Source organism: Oncorhynchus gorbuscha, unplaced genomic scaffold, assembly GCF_021184085.1.
Source record: "Oncorhynchus gorbuscha isolate QuinsamMale2020 ecotype Even-year unplaced genomic scaffold, OgorEven_v1.0 Un_scaffold_2634, whole genome shotgun sequence".
NCBI classification, from domain to species: Eukaryota; Metazoa; Chordata; class Actinopteri; order Salmoniformes; family Salmonidae; genus Oncorhynchus; species Oncorhynchus gorbuscha.
In genome coordinates, this window is record NW_025747091.1 from 47,263 (window position 1) to 70,554 (window position 23,292).

The window sequence follows — 23,292 nt, forward strand, 5'->3', positions numbered from 1 at the left end:
CCTTGGTGATTATATATTACATTTGTGAAAATGCAGTTGTTTAAAATATATATTTATAAGAATATATTTGAGATTGTGGCTGAATTTACTCCTGCCAGATTCCTTTCAATATAATGTTGCGCTGACGAACATTGCGCTACATTTTTGCCCTTTTAAGGCCATTCAAAAAGCTAACAAATATTAGAAAACTACAGGTCTACTTCCTTGAAAATGTTGCTGCACCTTCGATGCACGTTAACACAACCATTGGAACAAAGTGTTGTTGTTTCGTAAACTCCATGTACAGTTGGATGAGAGCACAAATGGGCAGCGATCAAGCGTCAGGGTCAAATACACCACATGTCTCTGTGGCGCAATTGGTTAGCGCGTTAGACTGTTAATCTAAAGGTTTGTGGTTCGAGCCCACCCAGGGACGACAGTTCTCATTTTGTTGTGCTCCATGATGTGGATATGACAAGTCTCTGTGGTGCAATTGGTTGGTGAGTTAGACTCTTAATTTAAAAGTTGGTGATTTGAGCCCACCCAGTGATGCTGTCTATCTGTTCCTCCGCCCCCCCCCCTCCTCCCCTCTGCAGATGACTTCGTCAACCATTTTGAAAAGAAGGTCGACGACATCCGATCCTCGTTTGCTAAGTCAAACGACACCGCTGGTTCTGCTCACACTGCCCTACCCTGTGCTCTGACCTCTTTCTCCCCTCTCTCTCCAGATGAAATCTCGCGTCTTGTGACGGCCGGCCGCCCAACAACCTGCCCGCTTGACCCTATCCCCTCCTCTCTTCTCCAGACCATTTCCGGAGACCTTCTCCCTTACCTCACCTCGCTCATCAACTCATCTCTGACCGCTGGCTACGTCCCTTCCGTCTTCAAGAGAGCGAGAGTTGCACCCCTTCTGAAAAAACCTACACTCGATCCCTCCGATGTCAACAATTACAGACCAGTATCCCTTCTTTCTTTTCTCTCCAAAACTCTTGAACGTGCCGTCCTTGGCCAGCTCTCCCGCTATCTCTCTCTGAATGACCTTCTTGATCCAAATCAGTCAGGTTTCAAGACTAGTCATTCAACTGAGACTGCTCTCCTCTGTATCACGGAGGCGCTCCGCACTGCTAAAGCTAACTCTCTCTCCTCTGCTCTCATCCTTCTAGATCTATCGGCTGCCTTCGATACTGTGAACCATCAGATCCTCCTCTCCACCCTCTCCGAGTTGGGCATCTCCGGCGCGGCCCACGCTTGGATTGCGTCCTACCTGACAGGTCGCTCCTACCAGGTGGCGTGGCGAGAATCTGTCTCCTCACCACGCGCTCTCACCACTGGTGTCCCCCAGGGCTCTGTTCTTGGCCCTCTCCTATTCTCGCTATACACCAAGTCACTTGGCTCTGTCATAACCTCACATGGTCTCTCTTATCATTGCTATGCAGACGACACACAATTAATCTTCTCCTTTCCCCCTTCTGATGACCAGGTGGCGAATCGCATCTCTGCATGTCTGGCAGACATATCAGTGTGGATGACTGATCACCACCTCAAGCTGAACCTCGGCAAGACGGAGCTGCTCTTCCTCCCGGGAAGGACTGCCAATGTTCCATGATCTCGCCATCACGGTTGACAACTCCATTGTGTCCTCCTCCCAGAGCGCCAAGAATGGCGTGATCCTGGACAACACCCTGTCGTTCTCAACCAACATCAAGGCGGTGGCCCGTTCCTGTAGGTTCATGCTCTACAACATCCGCAGAGTACGACCCTGCCTCACACAGGAAGCGGCGCAGGTCCTAATCCAGGCACTTGTCATCTCCCGTCTGGATTACTGCAACTCGCTGTTGGCTGGGCTCCCTGCCTGTGCCATTAAACCCCTTCAACTCATCCAGAACGACCGCAGCCCGTCTGGTGTTCAACCTTCCCATGAAAGTTCTCTCACTTCACCCATTCCTCCAGTTCTCTCCACTGGCTTCCAGTTGAAGCTCGCATCCGATTACAAGACCATTTGGTGCAGTTGTTTAAAAGCTGTATTTATCGGCACCTATTTGACCTCCAGGCTCTGATCAGGCCCTACACCTTTCAAATAAGGGCACTGCGTTCATCCACCTCTGGCCTGCTCGCCTCCCTACCACTGAGGAAGTATTAGCTCCCGCTCAGCCCAGTCAAAACTGTTGCTGCCCTGGCCCCCACCATGGTGGAACAAACTCCCTCACGACGCCAGGACAGCGGAGTCAATCACCACCTTCCGGAGACACCTGAAACCCCACCTCTTTGGGAATACCTAGGATAGGATAATCTAAATCCCTCTTGAGCCCCCCCTAAGTTTTAGATCACTTTGTTGTGACTCCCACTGGATGTCATCTCTGTGAATGCAAATTTGTGAGTTTGACTCTGGATTTAAAAGTTGGTGATTTGAGCTTAAATGTAAATGTAAATGTAAATGTTTCTAGTCATATGGAAGACCTTCCTGGCCTTACAGTAAGCTTGCTTTTGACCTGCTGTGTTTCCTGTTGTCACATGTGATTGGTGTGTTGTTGAACATGAAAGATGACAAGTTGCTATACCTACTGTTAAAATGGCTGTCAATGGTCTCTGATCTTCTGTTACTCAATAGCTTGATCATTCTGTGTTCTCCAAGGAACATATAATTTACTCTTATTAATCTGGCTAGTATGAAAACGTAAATGATGTCAATCTGGCATGAATAACCTTAGCATTTATATTTATCTCGCGAGAAGGACAATTTTGCTCCAGTGTGTTTGTGTGTATATGTACGCCTATATGCCATGAAAGTGACTAGCCACTTCATCATTCTTCCAGAGTCAGTCCCCTTATTATTTTGAATGGCCTTGGCGATTATATATTACATTTGTGAAAATGCAGTTGTTTAAAATATATATTCATCACAATATATTTGAGATTGTGGCTGAATTTACTCCTGCCAGATGCCTTTCAATATAATTTTGCGCTGACGAACATTGCGCTACATTTTTGCCCTTTTAAGGCCATTCAAAAAGCTAACAAATATTAGAAAACTACAGGTCTACTTCCTTGAAAATGTTGCTGCATTTTCGATGCACGTTAACACAACCATTGGAACAAAGTGTTGTTGTTTCGTAAACTCCATGTACAGTTGGATGAGAGCACAAATGGCCAGCGATCAAGCGTCAGGATCAAATACACCACAAGTCTCTGTGGCGCAATTGGTTAGCGCGTTAGACTGTTAATCTAAAGGTTGGTGGTTCGAGACCACCCAGGGACGTCAGTTTTAGTTTGTTGTGCTCCATGATGTGGATATGACAAGTCTCTGTGGTGCAATTGGTTGGTGAGTTAGACTCTTAATTTAAAAGTTGGTGATTTGAGCCCACCAAGGGATGCTGTCTTTCTGTTTCTAGTTATATGGAAGACCTTCCTGGCCTTACAGAAAGCTTGCTTTTGACCTGCTGTGTTTCCTGTTGTCACATGTGATTGGTGTGTTGTTGAACATGAAAGATGACAAGTTGCTATACCTACTGGTAAAATGGCTGTCAATGGTCTCTGATCTTCTGTTACTCAATAGCTTGATCATTCTGTGTTCTCCAAGGAACATATAATTTATTCTTATTAATCTGGATAGTATGACAACGTAAATGATGTCAATCTGGCATGAATAACCTTAGCATTTATATTTATCTCGCGAGAAGGACAATGTTTGTCCAGTGTGTTTGTGTGTGTATGTACGCCTATATGCCATGAAAGTGACTAGCCACTTCATCATTCTTCCAGAGTCAGTCCCTTATTATTTTGAATGGCCTTGGCGATTATATATTACATTTGTGAAAATGCAGTTGTTTAAAATATATATTTATCAGAATATATTTGAGATTGTGGCTGAATTTACTCCTGCCAGATGCCTTTCAATATAATGTTGCGCTGACAAACATTGCGCTACATTTTTGCCCTTTTAAGGCCATTCAAAAAGCTAACAAATATTAGAAAACTACAGGTCTACTTCCTTGAAAATGTTGCTGCACCTTCGATGCACGTTAACACAACCATTGGAACAAAGTGTTGTTGTTTCGTAAACTCCATGTACAGTTGGATGAGAGCACAAATGGCCAGCGATCAAGCGTCAGGGTCAAATACACCACAAGTCTCTGTGGCGCAATTGGTTAGTGCGTTAGACTGTTAATCTAAAGGTTGGTGGTTCGAGCCCACCCAGGGACGACAGTTCTCAGTTTGTTGTGCTCCATGATGTGGATATGACAAGTCTCTGTGGTGCAATTGGTTGGTGAGTTTGACTCTTAATTTAAAAGTTGGTGATTTGAGCCCACCCAGGGATGCTGTCTTTCTGTTTCTAGTTATATGGAAGACCTTCCTGGCCTTACAGTAAGCTTGCTTTTGACCTGCTGTGTTTCCTGTTGTCACATGTGATTGGTGTGTTGTTGAACATGAAAGATGACAAGTTGCTATACCTACTGGTAAAATGGCTGTCAATGGTCTCTGATCTTCTGTTACTCAATAGCTTGATCATTCTGTGTTCTCCAAGGAACATATAATTTATTCTTATTAATCTGGATAGTATGACAACGTAAATGATGTCAATCTGGCATGAATAACCTTAGCATTTATATTTATCTCGCGAGAAGGACAATGTTTGTCCAGTGTGTTTGTGTGTGTATGTACGCCTATATGCCATGAAAGTGACTAGCCACTTCATCATTCTTCCAGAGTCAGTCCCATTATTATTTTGAATGGCCTTGGCGATTATATATTACATTTGTGAAAATGCAGTTGTTTAAAATATATATTTATAAGAATTTATTTGAGATTGTGGCTGAATTTACTCCTGCCAGATGCCTTTCAATATAATGTTGCGCTGACAAACATTGCGCTACATTTTTGCCCTTTTAAGGCCATTCAAAAAGCTAACAAATATTAGAAAACTACAGGTCTACTTCCTTGAAAATGTTGCTGCACCTTCGATGCACGTTAACACAACCATTGGAACAAAGTGTTGTTGTTTCGTAAACTCCATGTACAGTTGGATGAGAGCACAAATGGCCAGCGATCAAGCGTCAGGGTCAAATAAACCACAAGTCTCTGTGGCGCAATTGGTTAGTGCGTTAGACTGTTAATCTAAAGGTTGGTGGTTCGAGCCCACCCAGGGACGACAGTTCTCACTTTGTTGTGCTCCATGATGTGGATATGACAAGTCTCTGTGGTGCAATTGGTTGGTGAGTTTGACTCTTAATTTAAAAGTTGGTGATTTGAGCCCACCCAGGGATGCTGTCTTCTGTTTCTAGTTATATGGAAGACCTTCCTGGCCTTACAGAAAGCTTGCTTTTGACCTGCTGTGTTTCCTGTTGTCACATGTGATTGGTGTGTTGTTGAACATGAAAGATGACAAGTTGCTATACCTACTGGTAAAATGGCTGTCAATGGTCTCTGATCTTCTGTTACTCAATAGCTTGATCATTCTGTGTTCTCCAAGGAACATATAATTTATTCTTATTAATCTGGATAGTATGACAACGTAAATGATGTCAATCTGGCATGAATAACCTTAGCATTTATATTTATCTCGCGAGAAGGACAATGTTTGTCCAGTGTGTTTGTGTGTGTATGTACGCCTATATGCCATGAAAGTGACTAGCCACTTCATCATTCTTCCAGAGTCAGTCCCCTTATTATTTTGAATGGCCTTGGCGATTATATATTACATTTGTGAAAATGCAGTTGTTTAAAATATATATTTATAAGAATATATTTGAGATTGTGGCTGAATTTACTCCTGCCAGATGCCTTTCAATATAATGTTGCGCTGACAAACATTGCGCTACATTTTTGCCCTTTTAAGGCCATTCAAAAAGCTAACAAATATTAGAAAACTACAGGTCTACTTCCTTGAAAATGTTGCTGCACCTTCGATGCACGTTAACACAACCATTGGAACAAAGTGTTGTTGTTTCGTAAACTCCATGTACAGTTGGATGAGAGCACAAATGGCCAGCGATCAAGCGTCAGGGTCAAATAAACCACAAGTCTCTGTGGCGCAATTGGTTAGTGCGTTAGACTGTTAATCTAAAGGTTGGTGGTTCGAGCCCACCCAGGGACGACAGTTCTCAGTTTGTTGTGCTCCATGATGTGGATATGACAAGTCTCTGTGGTGCAATTGGTTGGTGAGTTTGACTCTTAATTTAAAAGTTGGTGATTTGAGCCCACCCAGGAATGCTGTCTCTCTGTTTCTAGTGATATGGAAGACCTTCCTGGCCTTACAGTAAGCTTGCTTTTGACCTGCTGTGTTTCCTGTTGTCACATGTGATTGGTGTGTTGTTGAACATGAAAGATGACAAGTTGCTATACCTACTGGTAAAATGGCTGTCAATGGTCTCTGATCTTCTGTTACTCAATAGCTTGATCATTCTGTGTTCTCCAAGGAACATATAATTTATTCTTATTAATCTGGATAGTATGACAATGTAAATGATGTCAATCTGGCATGAATAACCTTAGCATTTATATTTATCTTGCGAGAAGGACAATGTTTGTCCAGTGTGTTTGTGTGTATATGTACGCCTATACGCCATGAAAGTGACTAGCCACTTCATCATTCTTCCAGAGTCAGTCCCCTTATTATTTTGAATGGGCTTGGCGATTATATATTACATTTGTGAAAATGCAGTTGTTTAAAATATATATTTATCAGAATATATTTGAGATTGTGGCTGAATTTACTCCTGCCAGATGCCTTTCAATATAATGTTGCGCTGACGAACATTGCGCTACATTTTTGCCCTTTTAAGGCCATTCAAAAAGCTAACAAATATTAGAAAACTACAGGTCTACTTCCTTGAAAATGTTGCTGCACCTTCGATGCACGTTAACACAACCATTGGAACAAAGTGTTGTTGTTTCGTAAACTCCATGTACAGTTGGATGAGAGCACAAATGGCCAGCGATCAAGCGTCAGGGTCAAATACACCACAAGTCTCTGTGGCGCAATTGGTTAGTGCGTTAGACTGTTAATCTAAAGGTTGGTGGTTTGAGCCCACCCAGGGACGACAGTTCTCAGTTTGTTGTGCTCCATGATGTGGATATGACAAGTCTCTGTGGTGCAATTGGTTGGTGAGTTTGACTCTTAATTTAAAAGTTGGTGATTTGAGCCCACCCAGGGATGCTGTCTCTCTGTTTCTAGTGATATGGAAGACCTTCCTGGCCTTACAGTAAGCTTGCTTTTGACCTGCTGTGTTTCCTGTTGTCACATGTGATTGGTGTGTTGTTGAACATGAAAGATGACAAGTTGCTATACCTACTGGTAAAATGGCTGTCAATGGTCTCTGATCTTCTGTTACTCAATAGCTTGATCATTCTGTGTTCTCCAAGGAACATATAATTTATTCTTATTAATCTGGATAGTATGACAATGTAAATGATGTCAATCTGGCATGAATAACCTTAGCATTTATATTTATCTCGCGAGAAGGACAATGTTTGTCCAGTGTGTTTGTGTGTATATGTACGCCTATACGCCATGAAAGTGACTAGCCACTTCATCATTCTTCCAGAGTCAGTCCCCTTATTATTTTGAATGGGCTTGGCGATTATATATTACATTTGTGAAAATGCAGTTGTTTAAAATATATATTTATCAGAATATATTTGAGATTGTGGCTGAATTTACTCCTGCCAGATGCCTTTCAATATAATGTTGCGCTGACGAACATTGCGCTACATTTTTGCCCTTTTTAAGGCCATTCAAAAAGCTAACAAATATTAGAAAACTACAGGTCTACTTCCTTGAAAATGTTGCTGCACATTCGATGCACGTTAACACAACCATTGGAACAAAGTGTTGTTGTTTCGTAAACTCCATGTACAGTTGGATGAGAGCACAAATGGCCAGCGATCAAGCGTCAGGGTCAAATACACCACAAGTCTCTGTGGTGCAATTGGTTAGCGCGTTAGACTGTTAATCTAAAGGTTGGTGGTTCGAGCCCACCCAGGGACGACAGTTCTCAGTTTGTTGTGCTCCATGATGTGGATATGACAAGTCTCTGTGGTGCAATTGGTTGGTGAGTTAGACTGTTAATTTAAAAGTTGGTGATTTGAGCCCACACAGGGATGCTGTCTCTCTGTTTCTAGTAATATGGAAGACCTTCCTGGCCTAACAGTAAGCTTGCTTTTGACCTGCTGTGTTTCTTGTTGTCACATGTGATTGGTGTGTTGTTGAACATGAAAGATGACAAGTTGCTATACCTACTGGTAAAATGGCTGTCAATGGTCTCTGATCTTCTGTTACTCAATAGCTTGATCATTCTGTGTTCTCCAAGGAACATATCATTTATTCTTATTAATCTGGATAGTATGACAATGTAAATGATGTCAATCTGGCATGAATAACCTTAGCATTTATATTTATCTCGCGAGAAGGACAATGTTTGTCCAGTGTGTTTGTGTGTGTATGTATGCCTATACGCCATGAAAGTGACTAGCCACTTCATCATTCTTCCAGAGTCAGTCCCCTTATTATTTTGAATGGGCTTGGCGATTATATATTACATTTGTGAAAATGCAGTTGTTTAAAATATATATTTATCAGAATATATTTGAGATTGTGGCTGAATTTACTCCTGCCAGATGCCTTTCAATATAATGTTGCGCTGACGAACATTGCGCTACATTTTTGCCCTTTTAAGGCCATTCAAAAAGCTAACAAATATTAGAAAACTACAGGTCTACTTCCTTGAAAATGTTGCTGCATCTTCGATGCACGTTAACACAACCATTGGAACAAAGTGTTGTTGTTTCGTAAACTCCATGTACAGTTGGATGAGAGCACAAATGGCCAGCGATCAAGCGTCAGGGTCACATAAACCACAAGTCTCTGTGGCGCAATTGGTTAGCGCGTTAGACTGTTAATCTAAAGGTTGGTGGTTCGAGCCCACCCAGGGACGACAGTTCTCAGTTTGTTGTGCTCCATGATGTGGATATGACAAGTCTCTGTGGTGCAATTGGTTGGTGAGTTTGACTCTTAATTTCAAAGTTGGTGATTTGAGCCTACCCAGGAATGCTGTCTCTCTGTTTCTAGTTATATGGAAGACCTTCCTGGCCTTACAGTAAGCTTGCTTTTGACCTGCTGTGTTTCCTGTTGTCACATGTGATTGGGTTGTTGTTGAACATGAAAGATGACAAGTTGCTATACCTACTGGTAAAATGGCTGTCAATGGTCTCTGATCTTCTGTTACTCAATAGCTTGATCATTCTGTGTTCTCCAAGGAACATATAATTTATTCTTATTAATCTGGATAGTATGACAACGTAAATGATGTCAATCTGGCATGAATAACCTTAGCATTTATATTTATCTCGCGAGAAGGACAATGTTTGTCCAGTGTGTTTGTGTGTGTTTGTACGCCTATACGCCATGAAAGTGACTAGCCACTTCATCATTCTTCCAGAGTCAGTCCCCTTATTATTTTGAATGGCCTTGGCGATTATATATTACATTTGTGAAAATGCAGTTGTTTAAAATATATATTTATCACAATATATTTGAGATTGTGGCTGAATTTACTCCTGCCAGATGCCTTTCAATATAATTTTGCTCTGACGAACATTGCGCTACATTTTTGCCCTTTTAAGGTCATTCAAAAAGCTAACAAATATTAGAAAACTACAGGTCTACTTCCTTGAAAATGTTGCTGCACATTCGATGCACGTTAACACAACCATTGGAACAAAGTGTTGTTGTTTTGTAAACTCCATGTACAGTTGGATGAGAGCACAAATGGCCAGCGATGAAGCGTCAGGGTCAAATACACCACAAGTCTCTGTGGCGCAATTGGTTAGCGCGTTAGACTGTTAATGTAAAGGTTGGTGGTTCGAACCCACCCAGGGACGACAGTTCTCAGTTTGTTGTGCTCCATGATGTGGATATGACAAGTCTCTGTGGTGCAATTGGTTGTTGAGTTAGACTCTTAATTTAAACGTTGGTGATTTGAGCCCACCCAGTGATGCTGTCTTTCTGTTTCTAGTGATATGGAAGACCTTCCTAGCCTTACAGTAAGCTTGCTTTTGACCTGCTGTGTTTCCTGTTGTCACATGTGATTGGGTTGTTGTTGAACATGAAAGATGACAAGTTGCTATACCTACTGGTAAAATGGCTGTCAATGGTCTCTGATCTTCTGTTACTCAATAGCTTGATCATTCTGTGTTCTCCAAGGAACATATCATTTATTCTTATTAATCTGGATAGTATGACAATGTAAATGATGTCAATCTGGCATGAATAACCTTAGCATTTATATTTATCTCGCGAGAAGGACAAGTTGCTATACCTACTGTCCAGAGTGATTTTGTGTTTGCTAGCCATCTATTGTCGTTCTTTTAACGCAACGTAACGTAAACAACACTGCTAGCTAGCCTTCTAGCCCAGAATAGCAACACTGCAGAAACTATTTCACTCAACGGAACGACTTGATTAGTATAGTGTCAACATTTGTGACCCACTGCCAGCTGGCCTACTTCAGCAGTACTGTATCATTTTAATCATTTTAGTCAATAAGATTCTTGCTACGTAGCTTAACTTTCTGAACATTCGAGACGTGTAGTCCACTTGTCATTCCAATCTCCTTTGCATTAGCGTAGCCTCTTCTGTAGCCTGTCAACTATGTGTCGGTTTATCCCTGTTCTCTCCTCTCTGCACAGACCATACAAACGCTCTCACCGCGTGAAAATGCGGCCCACCTAATCTGGTGGTCCCAGCGCGCACGACCCACGTGGAGTTCCAGGTCTCCGGTAGCCTCTGGAACTGCCAATCTGCGGTCAACAAGGCAGAGTTCATCTCAGCCCATGCCTCCCTCCAGTCCCTCGACTTCTTGGCCCTGACGGAAACATGGATCACCACAGACAACACTGCTACTCCTACTGCTCTCTCTTCGTCCGCCCACGTGTTCTCGCACACCCGAAAGCGTCTGGTCAGCGGGGTGGTGGCACCGGGATCCTCATCTCTCCCAAGTGGTCATTCTCTCTTTCTCCCCTTACCCATCTGTCTATCGCCTCCTTTGAATTCCATGCTGTCACAGTCACTAGCCCTTTCAAGCTTAACATCCTTATCATTTATCGCCCTCCAGGTTCCCTCGGAGAGTTCATCAATGAGCTTGATGCCTTGATAAGCTCCTTTCCTGAGGACGGCTCACCTCTCACAGTTCTGGGCGACTTTAACCTCCCCACGTCTACCTTTTGACTCTTTCCTCTCTGCCTCCTTCTTTCCACTCCTCTCCTCTTTTGACCTCACCCTCTCACCTTCCCCCTACTCACAAGGCAGGCAATACGCTCGACCTCATCTTTACTAGATGCTGTTCTTCCACTAACCTCATTGCAACTCCCCTCCAAGTCTGACCACTGCCTTGTATCCTTTTTCCCTCTCGCTCTCATCCAACACCTCCCACACTGCCCCTAAACTCGGATGGTATCGCGCCGTCCCAACCTTCGCATTTCTTCTCCCCCGCTAAGGACCTCTTCCATCCTATCATCTGTTCCCTCCGCTCAAACCTTCTCCCACCTATCTCCTGATTCTGCCTCCTCAACCCTCCTCTCCTCCCTCTCTGCATCCCTTGACTCTCTATGTCCCCTATCCTCCAGGCCGGCTCGGTCCTCCCTTATATATTCCGTGGCTCGATGACTCATTGCGAGCTCACAGAACAGGGCTCCGGGCAGCCGAGCGGAAATGGAGGAAAACCTCGCCTCCCTGCGGACCTGGCATCCTTTCACTCCCTCCTCTCTACATTTTCCTCCTCTGTCTCTGCTGCTAAAGCCACTTTCTACCACGCTAAATTCCAAGCTTCTGCCTCTAACCCTAGGAAGCTCTTTGCCACCTTCTCCTCCCTCCTGAATCCTTGCTCCCCCCTCCTCCTCTCTGCAGATGACTTCGTCAACCATTTTGAAAAGAAGGTCGATGACATCCGATCCTCGTTTGCTAAGTCAAACGACACCGCTGGTTCTGCTCACACTGCCCTACCTATGCTCTGACCTCTTTCTCCCCTCTCTCTCCAGATGAAATCTCGCGTCTTGTGACGGCCGGCCGCCCAACAACCTGCCCGCTTGACCCTATCCCCTCCCTCTCTTCTCCAGACCATTTCCGGAGACCTTCTCCCTTACCTCACCTCGCTCATCAACTCATCCCTGACCGTTGGCTACGTCCCTTCCGTCTTCAAGAGAGCGAGAGTTGCACCCCTTCTGAAAAAACCTACACTCGATCCCTCCGATGTCAACAATTACAGACCAGTATCCCTTCTTTCTTTTCTCTCCAAAACTCTTGAACGCGTTGGCCAGCTCTCCCGCTATCTCTCTCTGAATGACCTTCTTGATCCAAATCAGTCAGGTTTCAAGACTAGTCATTCAACTGAGACTGCTCTCCTCTGTATCACGGAGGCGCTCCGCACTGCTAAAGCTAACTCTCTCTCCTCTGCTCTCATCCTTCTAGATCTATCGGCTGCCTTCGATACTGTGAACCATCAGATCCTCCTCTCCACCCTCTCCGAGTTGGGCATCTCCGGCGCGGCCCACGCTTGATTGCGTCCTACCTGACAGGTCGCTCCTACCAGGTGGCGTGGCGAGAATCTGTCTCCTCACCACGCGCTCTCACCACTGGTGTCCCCCAGGGCTCTGCTCTTGGCCCTCTCCTATTCTCGCTATACACCAAGTCACTTGGCTCTGTCATAACCTCACATGTGGTCTCTCTTATCATTGCTATGCAGACGACACACAATTAATCTTCTCCTTTCCCCTTCTGATGACCAGGTGGTATAATCGCATCTCTGCATGTCTGGCAGACATATCAGTTTGGATGACGGATCACCACCTCAAGCTGAACCTCGGCAAGACGGAGCTGCTCTTCCTCCCGGGGAAGGACTGCCCGTTCCATGATCTCGCCATCACGGTTGACAACTCCACTGTGTCCTCCTCCCAGAGCGCCAAGAAGCTTGGTGTGATCCTGGACAACACCCTGTCGTTCTCAACTAACATCAAGGCGGTGCCCGTTCCTGTAGGTTCATGCTCTACAACATCCGCAGAGTACGACCCTGCCTCACACAGGAAGCGGCGCAGGTCCTAATCCAGGCACTTGTCATCTCCCGTCTGGATTACTGCAACTCGCTGTTGGCTGGGCTCCCTGCCTGTGCCATTAAACCCCTTCAACTCATCCAGAACGCCGCAGGTCTGGTGTTCAACCTTCCCAAGTTCTCTCACGTCACCCCGCTCCTCCGTTCTCTCCACTGGCTTCCAGTTGAAGCTCGCATCCGCTACAAGACCATGGTTTGTTGGAGCTGTGATGTGGATATGACAACCTCAGTACCTCCAGGCTCTGATCAGGCCCTACACCCAAACAAGGGCACTGCGTTCATCCACCTCTGGCCTGCTGCCTCCCTACCACTGAGGAAGTACAGCTCCCGCCTCAGCCCAGTCAAAACTGTTGCTGCCCTGACCCCCAATGGTGGAACAAACTCCCTCACATGTGAGGACAGCGGAGTCAATCACCACCTTCCGGAACACCTGAAAGATGACAAGGAATACCTAGGATGGTAAAATCCCTGTCACCCCACCCCCCTAAGTTTTAGATGCACTATTGTTATTCTGACTGTCCCACTGGATGTCATAAGGTGAATTCTTATTAATTTGTAAGTCGCTCTGGAAAGATGCAATCTGCATGAATAACTTAAATGTAAATGTAAATGTAAGGACAATGTTGGTCCAGTGTGTTTGTGTGTATATGTACGCCTATACGCCATGAAAGTGACTAGCCACTTCATCATTCTTCCAGAGTCAGTCCCCTTATTATTTTGAATGGGCTTGGCGATTATATATTACATTTGTGAAAATGCAGTTGTTTAAAATATATATTTAGCAGAATATATTTGAGATTGTGGATGAATTTACTCCTGCCAGATGCCTTTCAATATAATGTTGCGCTGATGAACATTGCGCTACATTTTTGCCCTTTTAAGGCCATTCAAAAAGCTAACAAATATTAGAAAACTACAGGTCTACTTCCTTGAAAATGTTGCTGGACCTTCGATGCACGTTAACACAACCATTGGAACAAAGTGTTGTTGTTTCGTAAACTCCATGTACAGTTGGATGAGAGCACAAATGGCCAGCGATCAAGCGTCAGGGTCAAATACATCACGAGTCTCTGTGTCGCAATTGGTTAGCGCGTTAGACTGTTAATCTAAAGGTTGGCGGTTCGAGCCCACCCTGTTTCTAGTGATATGGAAGACCTTCCTGGCCTTACAGTAAGCTTGCTTTTGACCTGCTGTGTTTCCTGTTGTCACATGTGATTGGTGTGTTGTTGAACATGAAAGATGACAAGTTGCTATACCTACTGGTAAAATGGCTGTCAATGGTCTCTGATCTTCTGTTACTCAATAGCTTGATCATTCTGTGTTCTCCAAGGAACATATCATTTATTCTTATTAATCTGGATAGTATGACAATGTAAATGATGTCAATCTGGCATGAATAACCTTAGCATTTATATTTATCTCGCGAGAAGGACAATGTTGGTCCAGTGTGTTTGTGTGTATATGTACGCCTATACGCCATGAAAGTGACTAGCCACTTCATCATTCTTCCAGAGTCAGTCCCCTTATTATTTTGAATGGGCTTGGCGATTATATATTACATTTGTGAAAATGCAGTTGTTTAAAATATATATTTAGCAGAATATATTTGAGATTGTGGCTGAATTTACTCCTGCCAGATGCCTTTCAATATAATGTTGCGCTGACGAACATTGCGCTACATTTTTGCCCTTTTAAGGCCATTCAAAAAGCTAACAAATATTAGAAAACTACAGGTCTACTTCCTTGAAAATGTTGCTGCACCTTCGATGCACGTTAACACAACCACTGGAACAAAGTGTTGTTGTTTCGTAAACTCCATGTACAGTGGAGTTTCCTGTTGTCACATGTGATTGGTGTGTTGTTGAACATGAAAGATGACAAGGTGCTATACCTACTGGTAAAATGGCTGTCAATGGTCTCTGATCTTCTGTTACTCAATAGCTTGATCATTATGTGTTCTCCAAGGAACATATAATTTACTCTTATTAATCTGGCTAGTATGAAAACGTAAATTATGTCAATCTGGCATGAATAACCTTAGCATTTATATTTATCTCGCGAGAAGGACAATTTTGCTCCAGTGTGTTTGTGTGTATATGTACGCCTATATGCCATGAAAGTGACTAGCCACTTCATCATTCTTCCAGAGTCAGTCCCCTTATTATTTTGAATGGGCTTGGCGATTATATATTACATTTGTGAAAATGCAGTTGTATAAAATATATATTTATCAGAATATATTTGAGATTGTGGCTGAATTTACTCCTGCCAGATGCCTTTCAATATAATGTTGCGCTGACGAACATTGCGCTACATTCTTGCCCTTTTTAAGGCCATTCAAAAAGCTAACAAATATTAGAAAACTACAGGTCTACTTCCTTGAAAATGTTGCTGCACCTTCAATGCACGTGAACACAACTATTGGAACAAAGTGTTGTTGTTTCGTAAACTCCATGTACAGTTGGATGAGAGCACAAATGGCCAGCGATCAAGCGTCATGGTCAAATACACCACAAGTCTCTGTGGCGCAATTGGTTAGCGCGTTAGACTGTTAATCTAAAGGTTGGTGGTTCGAGCCCAACCAGGGACGTCAGTTTTAGTTTGTTGTGCTCCATGATGTGGATATGACAAGTCTCTGTGGTGCAATTGCTTGGTGAGTTAATCTCTTAATTTAAAAGTTGGTGATTTGAGCCCACCAAGGGATGCTGTCTTTCTGTTTCTAGTTATATGGAAGACCTTCCTGGCCTTACAGAAAGCTTGCTTTTGACCTGCTGTGTTTCCTGTTGTCACATGTGATTGGTGTGTTGTTGAACATGAAAGATGACAAGTTGCTATACCTACTGGTAAAATGGCTGTCAATGGTCTCTGATATTCTGTTCCTCAATAGCTTGATCATTCTGTGTTCTCCAAGGAACATATAATTTATTCTTATTAATCTGGATAGTATGACAACGTAAATGATGTCAATCTGGCATGAATAACCTTAGCATTTATATTTATCTCGCGAGAAGGACAATGTTTGTTCAGTGTGTTTGTGTGTACATGTAGGCCTATATGCCATGAAAGTGACTAGCCACTTCATCATTCTTCCAGAGTCAGTCCCCTTATTATTTTGAATGGGCTTGGCGATTATATATTACATTTGTGAAAATGCAGTTGTTTAAAATATATATTTATCAGAATATATTTGAGATTGTGGCTGAATTTACTCCTGCCAGATGCCTTTCAATATAATGTTGCGCTGACGAACATTGCACTACATTTTTTCCCTTTTAAGGCCATTCAAAAAGCTAACAAATATTAGAAAACTACAGGTCTACTTCCTTGAAAATGTTGCTGCACCTTCGATGCACGTTAACACAACCATTGGAACAAAGTGTTGTTGTTTCGTAAACTCCATGTACAGTTGGATGAGAGCACAAATGGCCAACGATCAAGCGTCAGGGTCAAATACACCACAAGTCTCTGTGGTGCAATTGGATAGCTGATAGTGTCATGTTTTGTCTTATATTGTCTTGTCATTTTGCTTTTCCTTCTGTTCGTTTTCCCCCTGCTGGTCTTTTTAGGTTCGTTCCCCTTTTTCTCTCTCCCTCTCTCTCTCTCTTCTCTCTATCGTTCCGTTCCTGCTCCCAGCTGTTCCTATTCCCTAATCAATCATTTAGTCTTCCCACACCTGTTCCCTATCTTTTCCCTGATTAGAGTCCCTATTTCTCCCCTTGTTTTCCGTTTCTGTCCTGTCGGATCCTTGTATATTGTTCACCGTGCTGTGTCTTTGTATCGCCCTGTCGTGTCGTGTTTCCCTCAGATGCTGCGTGGTGAGCAGGTGTCTGAGTCTGCTACGGTCAAGTGCCTTCCCGAGGCAACCTGCAGTTTATGATCGAGTCTCCAGTCTGTTCTCGTCATTACGAGTGGAATTGTTCTTTATGCTTTATTTACCGCTCCGATTTGTCTAGGAGTATTGAATATTTACTTTACTGGATTAAAGACTCTGTTTTCGCCAAGTCGCTTTTGGGTCCTCATTCACCTGCATAACAGATAGAGGAATTTTAAATTCCTTTAATGTTTTAATTGCCAATACCAATTAGCACTCATTTCTAATTCATTTAATGAGTTGTAAGTTCATTAATTATGCGTGAAGTAGATTGAGACCAGTCTTAAAAGCCAGGTTAAAGAGCGTTTTAATTCCAGAGAGTACTAACCCATACACAGATTTCCACAGGTTATAAACTCAAAATGACATCATCAGTTTCCCACGATAGCCCCGTTGTTTTTTTGTTTAGGTCCGGAGATGCTTTCTACTCCCCTCATAAACCAGACATTACAACCTGTCTAAAAGATACAGATTTCTCTCAACAATGGAATAAAACCCAAACATTCTTATCTTGTCTGAAAAGCTTTTTCTCCCCCTTGACCTTCCCAAGAGGCACAGACAATCAAATTAGTTCTGCTTACATTTTCAGTAACAGCTTAACCAATAACCTTTACTTTTCATATCATAACATAATAGTATTAGAATAAATGGTTTCTAATCATTAACGAATACATAATTGATCATCTAAACTATATTTTCCACTATCAATCCTCCCTTTGATCAAATATTATACATTCAATTCTACATCTAGTTTTATTTAATCATAAAAATATAAGTATAAACGAATTTAACTAACCTTTTTATATAGGTTTATCAGATTATCATATGAATAGACAAATAATCAACAAATCAATTATAAATGTTTATCCAACTCGTCACATTTCATTAATCAATTCTAACCTTAACTCCAACTGTTTTTAAACCTACATCAGAATCATAACTCTTCCTTCTGGATTTTCGTCACGACCTTCATTAAAAACAGTTTAATCATGGAAACAAATTACAATCTAATTCCCTTCATCTCAACACTAGCCTCATCAAACATAAATTCCCCACAAATGACAGATCCAGATTCGTCCACTTCCTCTGTAGATATGCCACGGGTCGGAACATGGAATTGGCCCATAACAAGCCCCATCTGTAGTGTCATTGATCTCTCTATAGTCCTGGAAACAATAACTTTCACACATACCCCTTCCTTTTCAGCCAATAACATATCCAATGCAATTCTATTCTGCCAAGCCATCAGGCTGGTTGCTTCAGTCTGTTCTGCCAAACCTTTAATCGCATCTCTGGAATAATTGATAAAGCGCTGTTGATTATAATAAATATAATTAATCCAGTCTACATTGCTTGACTCTAAAAAATGCTTGACTCTAATCCTGCTAGTATCTGATTTCTTGCCTTGAACTCATCCGGCACACCTCGTGGCACCCCAATGTTATCAATATATGTCGTCAAAAGACCCAGATGGAGCATCTCTTCTCTCTCGTTTTGCTAACTTCATGTCTTGGTGTTGTATGAGTGTAAAAGGCCTTCCTAAATGTACTAAAGCACATAGTGTCATGTTTGTCATTTATTATCATGTCTTGTCCCTGTGCTCCCCATTCTGTTCGTTTCCCTCTGCTGGTCTTATTGGGTTCTTTCCCTCTTTCTATTCCTCTCTCTCCCCCTCCCCTCTCACTCTCTCGCTCTCTTCTCTCTATCGTTCCGTTCCTGCTCCCAGCTGTTCCTATTCCCCTAATCATCATTTAGTCTTCCCACACCTGTTCCCGATCCTTTCCCCTGATTAGAGTCCCTATTTATTCCTTTGTGTTCCGTTCCTGTCCCGTCGGTTCCTTGTTTAGTATTCACCGTGCTGTGATTGTGTTTCGCCCTGTCCTGTCGTGTTTTTTGCCTTCATCAGATGCTGCGTGTGAGCAGGTGTCTCTGTCAACTACGGCCTGCGCCTACCCGAAGCGACCTGCAGTCTGTGGCCGCTTCTCTTGTTATTCCCTCTACAGACTAGAGGATTTCTGTTATTCCCTGTTTGGACTTGAATAAACTCTGTTTCTGTTAAGTCGCTTTTGGGTCCTCTATCACCTGCATGACAGAAGGAACCGACCAAGGAATGGACCCAGCGACTTCAGACGCTCGTTACACTGCCGTCAAGATCCAAGGAGCCATGCTCGGCAGACACGAGCAGGAATTGTCTGCTGCTCGCCATGCCGTGGAGAACCTGGCCGCTCAGGTTTCCGACCTCTCTGGACAGTTCCAGAGTCTACGTCTCGTGCCACCTGTTACTTCCTGGCCTGCCGAGCCTCCAGAACCTAGGGTTAATAACCCACCTTGCTACTCCGGGCAGCCCACTGAGTGCCGCTCCTTTCTCACGCAGTGTGAGATTGTGTTCTCTCTCCAACCCAACACATACTCTAGAGAGAGAGCTCGGGTTGCTTACGTCATTTCACTCCTTACTGGCCGGGCTCGAGAATGGGGCACAGCTATCTGGGAGGCAAGGGCTGATTGCTCTAACAAGTTCCAGAACTTTAAAGAGGAGATGATTCGGGTTTTTGACCGTTCAGTTTTTGGTAGGGAGGCTTCTAGGGCCCTGGCTTCCTTATGCCAAGGTGAACGGTCCATAACGGATTATTCTATTGAGTTTCGCACTCTTGCTGCCTCTAGTGAGTGGAACGAGCCGGCGCTGCTCGCTCGTTTTCTGGAGGGACTCCACGCAGTGGTTAAGGATGAGATTCTCTCCCGGGAGGTTCCTTCAGATGTGGACTCTTTGATTGCTCTCGCCATCCGCATAGAACGACGGGTAGATCTTCGTCACCGGGCTCGTGGAAGAGAGCTCGCATCAACGGTGTTTCCCTGCTCCGCATCGCAACCATCTCCCTCCTCTGGCTTTGAGACTGAGCCCATGCAGCTGGGAGGGATTCGCATCTCGACTAAGGAGAGGGAACGGAGGATCACCAACCGCCTGTGCCTCTATTGCGGAGTTGCTGGACATTTTGTTAATTCATGTCCAGTAAGAGGCCAGAGCCCATCAGTAAGCGGAGGGCTACTGGTGAGCGCTACTACTCAGGTCTCTTCATCTAGATCTTGTACTACTATGTCGGTCCATCTACGCTGACCGGTTCGGGTGCTACATGCAGTGCCTTGATTGACTCTGGGGCTGAGGGTTGTTTCATGGACGAAGCATGGGTTCGGAAACATAACATTCCTTTCAGACCGTTAGACAAGCCTACGCCCATGTTTGCCTTAGATGGTAGTCATCTTCCCAGTATCAAATTTGAGACACTACCTTTAACTCTCACAGTATCTGGTAACCACAGTGAGACTATTTCTTTTTTGATTTTCCGTTCACCGTTTACACCTGTTGTTTTGGGTCATCCCTGGCTAGTATGTCATAATCCTTCTTTTAATTGGTCTAGTAATTCTATCCTATCCTGGAACGTTTCTTGTCATGTGAAGTGTTTAATGTCTGCCATCCCTCCCGTTTCTTCTGTCCCTACTTCTCAGGAGGAACCTGGCGATTTGACAGGAGTGCCGGAGGAATATCATGATCTGCGCACGGTCTTCAGTCGGTCCCGAGCCAACTCCCTTCCTCCTCACCGGTCGTATGATTGTAGTATTGATCTCCTTCCGGGGACCACTCCTCCTCGAGGTAGACTATACTCTGTCGGCTCCCGAACGTAAGGCTCTCGAGGATTATTTGTCTGTGTCTCTTGACGCCGGTACCATAGTGCCTTCTTCTCCGGCCGGGGCGGGGTTCTTTTTTGTTAAGAAGAAGGACGGTACTCTGCGCCCTGCGTGGATTATCGAGGGCTGAATGACATAACGGTTAAGAATCGTTATCCGCTCCCCTTATGTCATCAGCCTTCGAGATTCTGCAGGGAGCCAGGTGCTTTACTAAGTTGGACCTTCGTAACGCTTACCATCTCGTGCGCATCAGAGAGGGGGACGAGTGGAAAACGGCGTTTAACACTCCGTTAGGGCATTTTGAGTACCGGGTTCTGCCGTTCGGTCTCGCCAATGCGCCAGCTGTTTTTCAGGCATTAGTTAATGATGTTCTGAGAGACATGCTGAACATCTTTGTTTTTGTCTATCTTGACGATATCCTGATTTTTTCTCCGTCACTCGAGATTCATGTTCAGCACGTTCGACGTGTTCTACAGCGCCTTTTAGAGAATTGTCTCTACGTAAAGGCTGAGAAGTGCTCTTTTCATGTCTCCTCCGTTACTTTTCTCGGTTCCGTTATTTCCGCTGAAGGCATTCAGATGGATTCCGCTAAGGTCCAAGCTGTCAGTGATTGGCCCGTTCCAAGGTCACGTGTCGAGTTGCAGCGCTTTTTAGGTTTCGCTAATTTCTATCGGCGTTTCATTCGTAATTTCGGTCAAGTTGCTGCCCTCTCACAGCTCTTACTTCTGTCAAGACGTGTTTTAAGTGGTCCGGTTCCGCCCAGGAGCTTTTGATCTTCTAAAAGAACGTTTTACGTCCGCTCCTATCCTCGTTACTCCTGACGTCACTAGACAATTCATTGTCGAGGTTGACGCTTCAGAGGTAGGCGTGGGAGCCATTCTATCCCAGCGCTTCCAGTCTGACGATAAGGTTCATCCTTGCGCTTATTTTCTCATCGCCTGTCGCCATCTGAGCGCAACTATGATGTGGGTAACCGTGAACTGCTCGCCATCCGCTTAGCCCTAGGCGAATGGCGACAGTGGTTGGAGGGGGCGACCGTTCCTTTTGTCGTTTGGACAGACCATAAGAACCTTGAGTACATCCGTTCTGCCAAACGACTTAATGCCCGTCAAGCTCGTTGGGCGTTGTTTTTCGCTCGTTTCGAGTTTGTGATTTCTTACCGTCCGGGTAGCAAGAACACTAAGCCTGATGCCTTATCCCGTCTGTTTAGTTCTTCTGTGGCTTCTACTGATCCCGAGGGGATTCTTCCTTATGGGCGTGTTGTCGGGTTAACAGTCTGGGGAATTGAAAGACAGGTTAAGCAAGCACTCACGCACACTGCGTCGCCGCGCGCTTGTCCTAGTAACCTCCTTTTCGTTCCTGTTTCCACTCGTCTGGCTGTTCTTCAGTGGGCTCACTCTGCCAAGTTAGCTGGTCATCCCGGTGTTCGAGGCACTCTTGCGTCTATCCGCCAGCGCTTTTGGTGGCCGACTCAGGAGCGTGACACGCGCCGTTTCGTGGCTGCTTGTTCGGACTGCGCGCAGACTAAGTCGGGTAACTCTCCTCCTGCCGGTCGTCTCAGACCGCTCCCCATTCCTTCTCGACCATGGTCTCACATCGCCTTAGGCTTCACTACCGGTCTGCCTTTGTCTGCGGGGAGGACTGTGAGAGCCGCCAATAAACGCAGGATTAAGAGTCCAAGGTATTGTTGCGGCCAGAGAGTGTGGCTTTCCACTCGCAACCTTCCTCTTACGACAGCTTCTCGTAAGTTGACTCCGCGGTTCATTGGTCCGTTCCGTGTCTCCCAGGTCGTCAATCCTGTCACTGTGCGACTGCTTCTTCCGCGACATCTTCGTCGCGTCCATCCTGTCTTCCATGTCTCCTGTGTTAAGCCCTTTCTTCGCACCCCCGTTCGTCTTCCCTCCCCCCCTCCCGTCCTTGTCGAGAGCGCACCTATTTACAAGGTACATAAGATCATGGACATGCGTTCTCGGGGACGGGGTCACCAATACTTAGTGGATTGGGAGGGTTACGGTCCTGAGGAGAGGAGTTGGGTTCCGTCTCGGGACGTGCTGGACCGTTCACTCATCGATGATTTCCTCCGTTGCCGCCAGGATTCCTCCTCGAGTGCGCCAGGAGGCGCTCGGTGAGTGGGGGTACTGTCATGTTTGTCATTTATTATCATGTCTTGTCCCTGTGCTCCCCATTCTGTTCGTTTCCCTCTGCTGGTCTTATTGGGTTCTTTCCCTCTTTCTATTCCTCTCTCTCCCCTCCCCCTCTCACTCTCTCGCTCTCTCTTCTCTCTATCGTTCCGTTCCTGCTCCCAGCTGTTCCTATTCCCCTAATCATCATTTAGTCTTCCCACACCTGTTCCCGATCCTTTCCCTGATTAGAGTCCCTATTTATTCCTTTGTGTTCCGTTCCTGTCCCGTCGGTTCCTTGTTTAGTATTCACCGTGCTGTGATTGTGTTTCGCCCTGTCCTGTCGTGTTTTTGCCTTCATCAGATGCTGCGTGTGAGCAGGTGTCTCTGTCAACTACGGCCTGCGCCTACCCGAAGCGACCTGCAGTCTGTGGCCGCTTCTCTTGTTATTCCCCTCTACAGACTAGAGGATTTCTGTTATTACCTGTTTGGACTTGAATAAACTCTGTTTCTGTTAAGTCGCTTTTGGGTCCTCTATCACCTG

The 23,292-nt window shown here is 44.6% G+C and overlaps 10 non-coding genes across 10 annotated transcripts; all 10 read left to right on the forward strand.

Annotated features, from left to right (window-relative positions):
• The first annotated feature begins 341 nt into the window (after positions 1-341).
• trnan-guu lies at positions 342-415 on the forward strand. Its single transcript has one exon. It is a non-coding gene; the product is annotated as a tRNA-Asn (tRNA).
• A 2,746-nt stretch (positions 416-3,161) lies between these two features.
• On the forward strand, positions 3,162-3,235 carry trnan-guu. The gene has a single exon. It is a non-coding gene; the product is annotated as a tRNA-Asn (tRNA).
• Positions 3,236-4,105: 870 nt separating this feature from the next.
• On the forward strand, positions 4,106-4,179 carry trnan-guu. Its single transcript has one exon. It is a non-coding gene; the product is annotated as a tRNA-Asn (tRNA).
• An 872-nt stretch (positions 4,180-5,051) lies between these two features.
• trnan-guu lies at positions 5,052-5,125 on the forward strand. Its single transcript has one exon. It is a non-coding gene; the product is annotated as a tRNA-Asn (tRNA).
• An 871-nt stretch (positions 5,126-5,996) lies between these two features.
• trnan-guu lies at positions 5,997-6,070 on the forward strand. The gene has a single exon. It is a non-coding gene; the product is annotated as a tRNA-Asn (tRNA).
• An 872-nt stretch (positions 6,071-6,942) lies between these two features.
• Positions 6,943-7,016, forward strand: trnan-guu. Its single transcript has one exon. It is a non-coding gene; the product is annotated as a tRNA-Asn (tRNA).
• An 873-nt stretch (positions 7,017-7,889) lies between these two features.
• trnan-guu lies at positions 7,890-7,963 on the forward strand. The gene has a single exon. It is a non-coding gene; the product is annotated as a tRNA-Asn (tRNA).
• Positions 7,964-8,835: 872 nt separating this feature from the next.
• On the forward strand, positions 8,836-8,909 carry trnan-guu. Its single transcript has one exon. It is a non-coding gene; the product is annotated as a tRNA-Asn (tRNA).
• An 872-nt stretch (positions 8,910-9,781) lies between these two features.
• trnan-guu lies at positions 9,782-9,855 on the forward strand. The gene has a single exon. It is a non-coding gene; the product is annotated as a tRNA-Asn (tRNA).
• Positions 9,856-15,592: 5,737 nt separating this feature from the next.
• trnan-guu lies at positions 15,593-15,666 on the forward strand. The gene has a single exon. It is a non-coding gene; the product is annotated as a tRNA-Asn (tRNA).
• The last annotated feature ends 7,626 nt before the right edge of the window (positions 15,667-23,292 follow it).